We start from the raw sequence: 12222 nt of genomic DNA on the forward strand, positions 1-12222 counted from the left end.
TGCTATTAATAAATTCTCCCTTTTCTTTGAAACAGAGTCTTGCTCTGTCACCCAGACCGGAGTGCAGTGGCCAGATCTCAGCTCACTGCAACCTCTGCCTCCCAGGTTCAAATGATTCTCCCATGTCAGCCACCCGAGTAGCTGGGACTACAGGCATGTGCCAGGCACCACACGCAGCTAATTTCTGTATTTTTAGTAAAGACAGGTTTCATCATATTGGCCAAGCTGGTCTCAAATTCTTGACCTCAAGTGATCTACCTGCCTCGGCCTCCCAAACAGCTGGGATTACAGGTGGGAGCCACCAGGCCTGGCCTATATTAATAAATTCTTAATTGTTTTTTCCTGCTGCTAGTTACTAGTTTCTTCTTCCTGCAACTGACCCTCTATATTCATGTTGTCCATTAGAACTTCCTGTGATGATGGAAATGCTATCTGATGTAGTCACCGTGTCTAGCTATCAACCTATTCCACACAGGAAATATGGCTACAGTAACTGAGTAACTCAATTTTTAATTTCATGTCATTTTAGTAAATTTTAGTTTAAATAGCCATGTGTGGCTAATGGCTGCCATATTTTACAGCACAACCTCATGACCGTCAAAGTAATAGTCCCCAAAACAACCCTGCTACCCTGCTTAAAAATTTCTCCTATATCCCATTTGAGAATGAGAGGTGGCAGAATATGTCACCCTAAAATATACCACCTGGGCATAAGGATTCTTTTGAGCTCAAAGCACTTGAAAAGAAGCAGATGCAAGACAAACTCTGACCTTCTTTCCCTTAAAAGCAGAAGATGGAATGCCTATGCAGAAGATGGCCTCCCTATGCCAGAAGGAAAGCAGCATTCCTATCAAGGATGAGTTGAGGCCAAGAGAATTCTGTACAACCAGACCTCTTTAAAGATTTCTTGTCTTCCTTTAGCCTTCCCACACAGTTTAGTCTTTGTTCCACCTACTGTATGAGCATTTAGATTTTGCCACTTCTTTGGTTATTCATTTCCTTATGAGGACTCCATCTCCCATGTCATGTAAAATATATAAATATGTATGTTTTTCTCCTGCTTATGTCTTACATCAACTTAATCCTTAGGCCCAGCCAAAAACTCTTAGGAGAGAAAGGTGAAATTTTGTCTCCCATGCAACCACATTGCTGTTTCTCAAACTTCCCAGTCAAAATACAGCTAACAGCTGAGACTGGAAAACATATTCCTAAGTCCAGAAATTTAACTTAAAAAGTAGACAAGTTGGAAATTAATTTCATGTCCTTTTTATCTTTAAATTATGTGTAAATTTTGCCATCCTCTACATGACATAACCATATTTCTCTTAAGACATAAGGCTTAAAATGTCTTGCCATCAGATAAAAGAACAAAAGTTCCCTACATCCTTCACTGATCAGCAGATGAGAAGCTATTGCACTAATAATACCACTAACGATATTAACCACTAACAATATGAGAAAATCCAGCAAAATGAAAGCTTGCTGCTGCTGCTAAAACATACATTAGGTTTTATACCTAATCAATTTCCTTTCTGCGTATGAGTGTCGTATTTTGAGAACTGAGATTCAGCTAAGTGTGGGGTTATAATGGCAATCTTTTGTTTGTTTACTTTAACAACTGTGTCAGAATAATAGTTGTCAGAATGTTGCCGAAAGTGTTGGTGAGTGAAAAATAGTTTTAGGTATTTGCTGGTGGATATATTTAACCTGTACCAGTTTATAGACTTAAAAGCTCTGGGTTTCTTATGATCAATGATATAATGTGTTTTATTTTCAAAGGAAGTATTTATGAAATCACTTTTCCAGTGTGTAAAGATGGCTGGTGATGTTCTTTATTTTGTTGTAAATATAATTTTCATCACATAGAAAATATGTGCTAAACTCATTGAAGAATCTTTTTTTTTTTTTTGAGACAGAGTCTCGCTCTGTTGCCCAGGCTGGAGTGGAGTGCAGTGGCATGATCTCAGGTCACTGCAACCTCTGCCTCCTGGGTTCAAGTGATTCTCCTGCCTCAGCCTCCAGAGATAGCTAGGACTACAGGCGTGTGCCACCATGCCCAGCTAATTTTTGTATTTTTAGTAGAGACAGGGTTTCACTATGTTGGCCAGGCTGGTCTCGAACACCTGACCTCATGAACCACCTACCTCAGCCTCCCAAAGTGCTGGGATTACAGGTGTGAGCCACCATGCCTGGCCAAGAACCATTCTTTTTTTGATAAAATAAATAATACATTTGTAACATGAAAAAATTAATATAGTATTCACAGAATAGTTCAAAAAGGCCATGTTCTTTATTTTCTATAATTAAATTACTTCATGAGACCTAATTTCACTGATAGAGGAAGAGAAACGTGCATTTAAATTTGCTGATTAAACCTAATTCACATTTTCTTGCTTAAAACACTCTCTTTCATGGAAATATTTAGTCAATTAAAAATATACCTTTCTGTGAGGGCATTTTTATTTCCCTCCTCTTTTTTCCTAAGATGGAGACTGCATTCAACATAAGCTTTTCAAAGCTTCATAGCAAGAAGCAGGACCTCTAATTATTTAACCTTGAAAAGACCATCAAGCAAGTTATTCTTTGCTAAGGAACTGAGTTTTTTATGGAATTGTCTCTATCTACAGTGTTCTTCTATTTCGCTGCAAGATTTCTTGTGATTTTTTTCCTTTGAAGTGTGTCTGATTTTTAAATATCATTGCAAAGGTAATGGCTACAAGAGGCATCATGTTGAAGATTCACTTATATTTCCTCAATCACAAGCTCCATATTTTAAACATATATATATATATATCTTAATTTTAACTGTTTTAATTTGATTTCTCTGTGCATTTTCTAACTGTGTTTGCACTGGTGCTCCAACCTTCTTTGCTGCCAGTGCCAGTGCCAGGATCAGATTGCTCTCAACTTCCTTATCACCATGAATATTTACAGTGGCTTTAAGCATCCTATTTTTGTCCACTGCTCCATGTTCCTGAAACTGCCCAATGGGTTCTTGACTACTACCTAGACTCTTTTGGAGTCAGGGTGTCACTCTGTCACCCAGGCTGGAGTACAGTGGTGCAATCTTGTCTCACTGCAGCCTCAACCTCCCTGGATTCAGGCGATCCTTCCACCTCAAACTCCCAAGTAGCTTGGACTACAGGCACACACCATTATGCCTGGCTAATTTTAGTATTTTTTTGTAGCGACAGGGTTTTGTCAGGTTGCCCCGGCTGGTTCAAGTCATCCACCCACCTCAGCCTCTCAGAGTTCTGGGATTACAGACATGTGCCATTGTACTTGGCTCCAAAATCTTTAAAGCCTATCTAAACTGTTCTCTTTGATTTCATACCACAAAATTTGTTAGCTCTACCTTTAGAATATATTTAGAATAAGACTTCTTTTCATCACCACCTGCTGTCACCCTAACTAAGCAACCATCATCTCTCAAAATAAATCCTAATGTCCTTAGGGCTTTCTAGGCCGACTCTTTATGTCCCAGGCTACCTGTCAGGTGAATCTTCTCCAGCTCTCCTCCACGAATTTCTGTCTCACAGAATGCATGTACCATTGCACTTTGTAATGTCAATTTGTGCCACCAGACAATGATCAGGGTCTTAGTTGTCTCTTTATCCCCATTCACAGTGCACTCACTGAGCACAAATTTAAGGTTTCAATAAATGGTAAGTGAATGAATAATGATTGGATGAATGCTACAATCTTGACTATAATGGATAAAGAGATATACTGACCTGCTTGACAGAAAACTCGAGGTTATTATTAGCTACATTCTCTGTGCATGCCAACTGGAAAGAATTTCACACTTGCTTTGATGTGTTCATTTTTCTCCTGGATTCAGTTGGTAAAATTAGATTGTCTTTTTTCTTTTTAAAGACTGATTAATTTAAACAAACGGGCATGTGTAGTGACCCTCACAGCACACTGACCAACTTAGTTGATTCCAATAAATCAATACATACAAAGAAAGCCTGTGAGGAGCTAATGAAGCCAACAAAATCAGTTCTAAAAGTTTAGAAGGTCCTTAATAATCTATATATCGTTAAATTATTTCAAAATTGTTAATGAAGAGGTTATGTAGATGTTACCTATTCCTGGATAACTTAAGTTGGCGGAATATAATCTCTCAAAAGTTTTGATCATTTTATTTTTTATATAATTCTACTTGATATTAGTTCAGAGAGGCCCGAAATTAAAATAAATGTGTATTTCCCTAATGAGAGTGACTTCATGATTTGCATTCGCATTAATTTTCAACAGCCTTACTTAAAATTGTTTTGAATTAGAGTTTTGTAATTAGGACTTAACATTTAAATCATATTCAGGAGACTGTGCATATGGTTAAACAGACTGCCAGAATAAATTATGAGCTAACAAAATAGTAATCTATTACTTAAAGGCATTTGGTAAATCATATATTTATCCTTCTACCTCTTCTTACAAAAATATTCTCTTAGGTTTCTCAGCCACAGTTCATCCCCCTCATTTGAACCACAGCACTGGCTCACAGTGAAGTCATCTTCACCATTCCATCCCAGACCTTCAAACCTTTGCAAAATCCTGTGAGCCAATGACACAAGGGGGAAATACAATAAAATGCTAACACATTTATGTTCCTGCTAACCTGAGGTCTGCTCTCTTTTCTCCAAAGCATAGCATAGCCTCCAATAATGCATTTTTCACCTTAAAATATCACCTTCCCAATATTCTATTTAGAAATTGGCAAAAACTGTAAGATCAGGTATTTACACACTTGCTTTTGAAATCTGAGCATCATTTTATTGTTGTTGTTGTTGTTGTTGTTTTCTTTGCCTGATGACCCTTCCATGTTCCATTGATGCCCAACTTTTTATATCCTAGCATTGTCTGTTTGCCGCTAATGCAAGGTTTCACAACCCCAACAGTACTGATATTTGGGGCCTGGTGATTGTTTGTTGTGGGGCTGTTATATGCATCACAGGATGTTAGCGCCCCTGAGCTGTGCCCACCAGAGATGCCAGTAACAACTCCTCCCACCCCTACCCTGGTTATAACCAAAAATGTTTTCAGATGTTATCAAATGTCTTCTGGGGACATAGGGGGAAGGACAAATTGCCCCAGTTGAGAACTGCAACTCTGTGATGACTGAAGTTAAAGGTTTTTCCAAATGACACAGCTGGGATTCAAATTCCAAGATCACTGGGACAGATCATCTTAATCCACAATGCATTGTCTTTCCCCTAAAATGAGAAATCTTGCACTAGATAGATGCCAAATTAGCCACAGTGTGCTCCTGGAGATCATGAGTGTAATTACATGTGATAGTTGTATATGTCAATTTGGAGGGTATTTTTGGATGAGATTAACATTTAAATCAGTAAACTTTGAGTAAAGCAGATTGCCTTCCATAATATGGGTGGGCCTCATTCAATGAGTTGAAAGCCTAAGAACAACAAAAAGATTGGTCACCCCAGTCAAGAAAGACATCCTAGCAGACTGTCTTGGGATGGAAATGCACCATCAGCTCTTCTGGGTCTAAAGTCTCCTGGCCCATACTGCAGATTTTGGACTTGCCAGCCTCCACAATTGTGCTCACCAATGCTTTACAATGTATATACATACTATTGATTCAGTGTCTCTGGAGACTTCTAAGGAATAAATGGCATAATTGAAATAACAATATGTATGTTTTCTTCCCCTTCACAAACTCTTCCCCCAAGTCAACAGAGTCACCCACATTACCTTGAAAAGAGAAAGCAATGTTTATTTTAGATTCCTGAATATTGTCAAAGAATCAAAAGGGAACGTTTAAGGGAAGTAACACTCAGAGCGTCTATGATACCAGAAGAATTATAAAGAAAGTAGAGATGGTGAGAGGGTGGGACAAGAGACAATGGTCTGGTTCTGGTGGGTCCCATGGAAAGTTGCAGAGCCAATACTGAAAGCCCAAAGGACACTGGCAGGATGGTCAGTGCTTGGGAGCTAGGTCCAGGCCTGGAGGAGACCAACTGAGGGAACACCTTGCATTACCTGGATGGAGAACCACTCTGACTGCAATCTTATAACTACAGTGTAGCCACCATCAGCTGCCCATGTGTTACCTGTGAGTTGTGCTGCAAGACCTTTCAGATGCCCATTCAAACTCTTCAATGTAGAAGCAATCCCTCTTTTTCTTTTTTTTGAGACGGAGTTTCACTCTTGTTACCCAGGCGGGAGTGCAATGGCGCGATCTCGGCTCACCGCAACCTCCACCTCCTGGGTTCAGGCAATTCTCCTGCCTCAGCCTCCTAAGTAGCTAGGATTACAGGCACGCACCACCATGCCCCGCTAATTTTTTGTATTTTTAGTAGAGACGGGGTTTCACCATGTTGACCAGGATGGTCTCGATCTGTTGACCTCATGATCCACCCTCCTCGGCCTCCCAAAGTGCTGGGATTACAGAATCCCTCTTTTTCAATGGCCAAGACACTTTTAAGTCTATTCCCAAACAGAGGTTTGGGTTCCTGGGTACTCAGGGATAAGGAAGGGAAAGTCGCTGCTTCAGTGAAATCATGAATGTTCATGTGATGCCTCCTCATGCTGAGAATGATATCCAGTGATGAAGAAAGATAGTGAGATGGGAAGTATAGTCTTTACTAAGTTGAGTAGAGCAGAAAATGCTGTAAAGCTAAATATAACACAGAGAAATGCAGAATCACCTTTAGTATGGCTTTCTAAGTTCTGAAAAATCAACCTTTCCTTGATTTCTCAGAATTTAGAAAGCCATACTAAAGGTGCTTTGTTTTAAATCATAAATAGATTTTCTTACTGGGTGCTCTTTCACAAAAGAATAGAGCTCTGCATGCAGACAACATACCTATATTATGATATCCATATGTTCTTAGCTTATTTGTATAAATAAAATGATTTTGGCTGGGTGTGGTGGTTCAGGCCTGTAATCCCAGCACTTTGGGAGGCCAAGGTGAACGGATCACTTGATGTCAGGAGTTCAAGACCAGTCTGGCCAACATAGTGAAACCTGTCTCTACTAAAAAATGCAAAAAATTAGCCAGGTGTGGTGGCAGGCATCTGTAATTCCAGCTACTTGAGAGGCTGAGGCAGGAGAATCACTTGAACCCAACAGGCAGAGGTTGCAGTGAACTAAGACCACGCCATTGCACTCCAGACCAAGCAACAGTGCTAGACTCCATTAAAAAAAAATTAGCTGGGCATGGTGGCACACACCTATAATCCCAGCTACTTGGGAGTCTGAGACAGGAGAATGACTTGAACCTGGGAGGCAGAGTTGCAGTGAGCTGAGATCACACCACTGCATTCCAGCCTGAGTGACAGAGCAGGGAATTTTTGTCTCAAAAAAATTTTTTTTAATTATTTATATCAATAATATATCATATGAAGTGCTCCCTTTGGCAGCATATATACTAAAATTGGAACAATACAGAGAAGATTAGCATGCAAGGATTACACACAAATTCAAGAATTGTTCCAAAAAAATTTTTTTAACAATAATAGTAGTATATGACATGAAATGGCTAAACATAATTCACCAATTTTGAATTATGTGTTTCGAATAACCTGACTTAAAATATAGGTTAATCTACCTATGAGCAGACTCAGAAATTCCATTCATAAGGATGTTCCCATGAGAAATGTGTGTATGTATCCACCAAAAGACATGTACAAGAGGCCAGGCTCAGTGGCTCATGCCTGTAATCCCAGCACTTTGAGAGGCCAAAGCGGCTGGATCACCTGAGCTCAGAAGTTCGAGACCAGCCTGGCCAGCATGGCGAAACCCCATCTCTACTAAAAATACAAAAATTTAGCCAGGCATGGTGGTGGAAGCCTATAATCCCAGCTACTTGGGAGGCTGAGTCAGGAGAATCACTTGAACCTGGAGGTGAAGGTTGCAGTGAGCCAAGACGGTGCCACTGCACTCCAGCCTGGGCAACAGAGCAAGACTCTGTCTCAAAAAAGTTTATTAAAAGAAAAAAAAAAGACATGTACAAGAAAACACTTGGCAACTGTATTCATTAAAGCTCAAGACTGGAAACAACCCAAATAACCATCAGTGAGAGACTAAATAAACAATATAGGTTTAGACATACAATGGAATGCTATACAGTGCTTTAAAAGGAATGAACTGGTTACACAATGTGAGTGAATTTCAAAAACAGTATGTTGAGTGAAGGAGGCCAGACATAAAAGTGCCCACTGCATGATTCCATTTATGTGAATTTCACCAACAGACATGACTAACTAATGGTGGTGTAAGTCAGAAGAGTGGATGACTCTGAATGAGGCAAGTATTGACTAGATGAAAGTATCAAGGTTGCAGGAGCATCCACCAAAGTGAAGAAAATATTCTATATCTCGATCTGGGTGGTGGTTCTCAGGTATTTACATATGAAAACTTCATCAAGCTATATACTTAATGATCGCATATATACTGAATGTATGTAATGTCTTGCTTTTTTTAAGTTATTTATGGAGATAAAGAGCTGTGAACAAAATTCAGCTGGGGGAGCCTCAGGGGAATAAAAAACAAAGTCAGTCATGCCCTGGTCTAGAGTATATAAAACTGAGGTACTTGCTGATTTAAAGAGTCATGTGGCTACACATTCACACGATGTTATCAAAAAAACATTCAAATATGGCTAAATGGAAAATTATAAATGTGGCTCTTTGAAACAGCTATTTGCTGTCCAGCAGCCTCTCATACAGTGATTAATTTTCTATTGCCACCATAACAGGTTACCACAAACAGTAGCTTTAAACAACAAAAATGTCTTACCTCTCAGTTTCTATAGATTAGAATGCCAGGTTGTCTCAGCTGACTGCTCTGCTCCCAACGTCACAAGGCCAAAATCAAAGTGTCAACCCTCTGGGCTCTTATCCAGAGGCTGTGGAAAGACTCTTTCTAGGCCCATTCAGGTTATTGGCAGAATTCATTTCCTTGGGGTTGTAGGTCCCTATTTCTGTGTTGGCTATCAGCTAGAGACCACCTTCAGCTCTGAAAGATCTTTATCCCTTCCTTGCTAATAGCCTTTTGCATCTCAGAGCCAGCAATGACATGTCAAATTCTTCTCATACTTATAGTCTCTCTGACTTCTTTTTTTGCTGTATCTCTCTGCTGCCTCCAGCCATAGAACATCTCTGCTTTTAACAGCTCAAGTGATTAGATTGGGCCCACATGGATAATCCAGTATAATTTTCCTATTCTAATTACATTTGCAAAGTCCCTTTTGCCATGTAACATAGAATTTTCACAAGTTCTAAAAATCAAGGTATATACATATTTGGGGTCTATTTTTCTGCCTATTATACATGTACAGTTCTATCTAGTATTCCTGGATGTGTGGTAGCAAGCATTTATTCATTTATTGTTGTTTAATGTCCTTCTTGAACGAAAGAAAGAAGAACTGCTAATACATGTAGAGTCTGGTAGTATTTAAATAATGGCATCTTCATCTGAGCTGTTAGGACATTCCTTAAATAGAATAGTTTTCCTTTTGCGATACTACTTTAACAATTCTGATCTTAGTTTGATCTTGAAAAAGCCTATTTCTAGAGGATAGCTGTTCCCCACAAACCTACATAATTTTCCCCTACTGAAGAGGATGTTTCAAACTGGGTACAGTGGCTCAGGTTGATAATTCCAGCACTAGAAGGCCAAGACGAGAGGATTACTTGAGCTCAAGAGTTGTAAACCAACAAAGTCCAATCTCATCTCTACTAAAAATAAAAATAAATAGCTAGCCATGGTGGTGCACACCTATAGTACCAACTACTCAGGAGGCTAAGGTGGGAGAATCGCTTGAGTGTGGGAGGTCATGGCTACAGTAAACTGTAATCGCGGCACTGCACTCCAGCCTGAGCCACAGAGACCCTGTTTCAAAAAGAAGACAGTAGGCTTCAAAGGTAAACCTTGAAAGCAAAGGATCACCTGTGCATGGGTAGCCATCCTCTCCTGTCTTCCCTAGGAAGGACGCAATCCCTGCCTCTACCATTCCCTATGCTGCCAGTCAGGGACAGCAGCTAGACTGGCATGGACTGGCCTAGAGAAGAAAAGTAGAAAGAAAAGGAAAGTGGCTTTCTTTTCTGAGACATGGTTTTGCAATTTTGCCCAGGCTGGAGTGCAGTGGCACAATCAGGATCAAGGCTCAGTGCAGCCTCAGCCTCCCGAGTCAAGCAATCCTCCCATCTCAGCCTCCCAAATAACTAGGACCATAGGCAAGAGCCACCACGCCCAGTTAGGTTTTTCTTATTTCTTGTAGAGATTCAATCTTGCTGTGTTGGCCAGCCTGGAAGTGGCTGGCTTTAATGCAATGATATATAGAAGATGACATATGAATTCTGGTCATCTTAACTGTCATAATTCTGAGTATGATCATAGAGTGGCACCAGAATCCACCTTAGTTGTGACATACATAGACGTTGCCTTGTCCACATTTCCTTTTCCCTTTCACCGAGCCCTCTATTGATTCCAGGTCTTTAGATAAATTTTTTCAACCAATTGCCAAACAGAAAATCTTTGGATCCACCTGTGACCTAGAAGCCCCCAGTTCAAGTTCCACACAAATCAATGTACATCTTACATATATTGATTGATGTCTTATATCTCCTGAAATATATACAAAAGAAGCTATAGCCTGACCACCTTGGGCACATGTTCTCAGGGCCTCCTGAGGCCGTGTCACAGCCAGTCGTTAAGCTTGGCAAAATAAACCTCTAACCTGAATGAAGACCAGACATAATGGCTCATGCCTGTAATTCTAGCACTTTGGAAGGCTGAGGTAGAAGGACTGCTTGAGCCCAGGAGTTCTAGACAAGCCTAGGCAATATAGGGAGATCGTGTCTCTACAAAAAATTTAAAAATTATCTGAGCGCACATGGTGGCGCACACATGTAGTCCCAGCTACTCGGGAGGCTGAGGTGGAAGAATCACTTTAGCCCAGAAGGCAGAGGTTGCAGTTAACTGAGATTGTACCACTGCACTCAAGACTGGGTGGCAGAGCAAGAACCTGTCTCAAAAACATAAGTCAATTGATTGAGATCTGTCTCAGATACTTTTTGGTTTATAATATACTACCCATAAATTATGGTTTCGTATATCTCTGTTTAAAAGGCCAAGGCAGGCAGATCACTTGAGGTCAGTTCAAGACCAGTCTGGCCAACATGGTAAAACCCCATCTCTACCAAATATATATATATTTGGGGTGTGTGTGTGTGTGTGTGTGTGTGTGTGTGTGTGTGTATTTGTGTATATATATATATATATATATATATATATATTAGCTATATATATATTATATAGAGAGAGAGAGCTTATTTATATGTATTAGCTGGGTGTAGTGGCCCAAACCTGTAATCCCAGCTACTCGGGAGGCTGAGGCAGGAGAATCACTTGAAACTGGGAGGCAGAGGTTGTAGTGAGCCGAAATCACGCCACTGCCCTCCAGCCTGGGAGACAGAGCTAGACTCTATCTCAAAAAGCAAACAAATAAAAAAAGAGGACATAGTCAATCTAGGGGATTGAGAGTAGCTTATTTAAAAACAACAGACAGGAAATAAACCAAGTATAGAAAGGGCATGAGACAGAGTAAGGGAGGGGCTTGGCTTCCTCTCCCGCCTCCACCACCCACGCTGGTGGAACATTCTTTCAAACATTCCTGCTGATCACAAAACCCACATCACTACTTCACTGACGTTACCCATGCTAACCCTAAGGCTTTAGTCATACAAAGAAAATAGCCACTCTTCTGTGCCCTTATAATGTTTAACTATGCCTTTTACTTAAAGAATTCCACAAACTGGCCTTAGGAAACCTAAATACCAAACCAAAGTGCAGTGTCCAATCTTGGGAAAGAATGATTTGTAAGCAGCCTTGTTGCCACTGGCCAGACCACCAGGTGGCCCATTACTCAAGATAACCATCGCAGGCAGACTTGTGGACCTGCATACGCTTCCCCCGACATGCTTCTCCCAGGCCAGCCTGCATACCTTACCCCTGTATCAATTCAAAGTGCTTTATGTGATTAAAAAGTCTCTACTGGCTTTTGTGGGGAGGCAGCTTGAGGATCCTCATATCTTGCCTCCACTGTTTCCCTTGCCCTTGAGCACAAGCCCCAAAATAAAAACCTTGTCTGGGAAATCTGCTTGGCCCTGTGTTAAGTTTCATTGCATGGGGAGCTAAGAAGCATGTGATCGGCATCTATGGTCACATCCAACAATCCAATAGAAAGG

The 12222-nt window shown here is 40.4% G+C and overlaps 1 protein-coding gene and 1 non-coding gene across 2 annotated transcripts in view; both read left to right on the forward strand.

Annotated features, from left to right (window-relative positions):
* SLC39A10 (solute carrier family 39 member 10) overlaps positions 1-12222 on the forward strand; it is a 313899-nt gene that overhangs the window by 85356 nt on the left and 216321 nt on the right. The window lies entirely within an intron of this gene.
* LOC118154932 (U6 spliceosomal RNA) lies at positions 7377-7479 on the forward strand. The gene has a single exon (XR_004745186.1). It is a non-coding gene; the product is annotated as a U6 spliceosomal RNA (small nuclear RNA).

The sequence above is a fragment of the Callithrix jacchus genome, chromosome 6 (genome assembly GCF_049354715.1).
Source record: "Callithrix jacchus isolate 240 chromosome 6, calJac240_pri, whole genome shotgun sequence".
NCBI lineage: Eukaryota > Metazoa > Chordata > Mammalia > Primates > Cebidae > Callithrix > Callithrix jacchus.